At 45.2% G+C, this 1,040-nt stretch overlaps 1 non-coding gene across 1 annotated transcript; it reads right to left on the bottom strand.

Annotated features, from left to right (window-relative positions):
- Positions 1 to 719: 719 nt before the first annotated feature.
- Positions 720 to 814, bottom strand: trnai-uau (transfer RNA isoleucine (anticodon UAU)). The gene is made up of 2 exons: positions 777 to 814; positions 720 to 755 (listed from the first exon to the last, which is right to left on the bottom strand). It is a non-coding gene; the product is annotated as a tRNA-Ile (tRNA).
- Positions 815 to 1,040: the final 226 nt, after the last annotated feature.

Below are 1,040 nucleotides of genomic sequence, written 5' to 3' on the forward strand. Positions count from 1 at the left end.
CAACATCGTGGGCCGAAGGGCCTGCACTGAGCTGTACTGTTCTATGTACTATGTTCTATGATATGAGGGTCCTTGAGAGGGTTCAGAGGAGATTTAGCAGAAGGGTTCCAGGGATGGAGCATTTTAGTTACAAGGTTAGGTTCGCATCCGCAGTATTTTGCTTTTATTTTAGGGTGGCAGAGCTGGGGTTGTTCTCCTTTGAACAAAAGAGATTGAGGGGAGATTTAATAGCAGTGTACCAGATTATGACAGGCTTGGATAAGTTAGACAAGGAAACATTGTTCCCATTAACAGACTGCACAAGGAGTAGCGACCACAAATTGCCAGTTCTGTGGAAAAAAAGGATGTTGGGGAGTATGGGGAAGCACTGTTTTTATATTTCAAGTGATAATGACCTGGAACTCGCTGCCCACAAGAGTGGTGGAAGCAGAAATGATCAATGCCTTCAGGAGGAATTCTGAGAAAAGCAGACTTGCAGGGCTACGGGCATCGAGCCTGACTGCGTTGCTCTGTGCAGAGATGGCATGGACCGAGTTGTCTCCTTCTCTGCTGGAAATAACTATGAAGTTTTGCAGTGCTCTCACCACATGTGGCTCCTGTTCCTTTGATGTCACCTCACAGTTATCTTTTTCCCCTTTTTCGGGCCAGTTCAGACGAACGAACCACTGCTCTCTGCACTGGACAGCTGTTTCTCATTGATCCCCGTGTCTAAAAGTCTATGCTCCAGGTGAGGCTCGAACTCACAACCTCAGCATAGCTCATTAATTGCACTGCTGTATAAGTACCACGCGCTAACCGATTGCGCCACAGGAGCCACACTATTTTGCATGTAGTATGGGGAATTACAGGCAAGTTAGCCGAACATCAGTTCTCTGGAAAATGTCCGAATCTTTCATCAAGGAAGTATTAACAAGCACTGGGAAAATCATTCTCTGATCAAACGAAGTCAACATGTTTTTACCGAATGGAAATCTTGATTGACAGATTTATTGCAGAATTCTGAGGATGTAACTGAAAGGGCAGGAATGTGGTATAATTGG

This window comes from Heterodontus francisci, chromosome 34, assembly GCF_036365525.1.
Source record: "Heterodontus francisci isolate sHetFra1 chromosome 34, sHetFra1.hap1, whole genome shotgun sequence".
In the NCBI taxonomy this organism is placed as follows: domain Eukaryota; kingdom Metazoa; phylum Chordata; class Chondrichthyes; order Heterodontiformes; family Heterodontidae; genus Heterodontus; species Heterodontus francisci.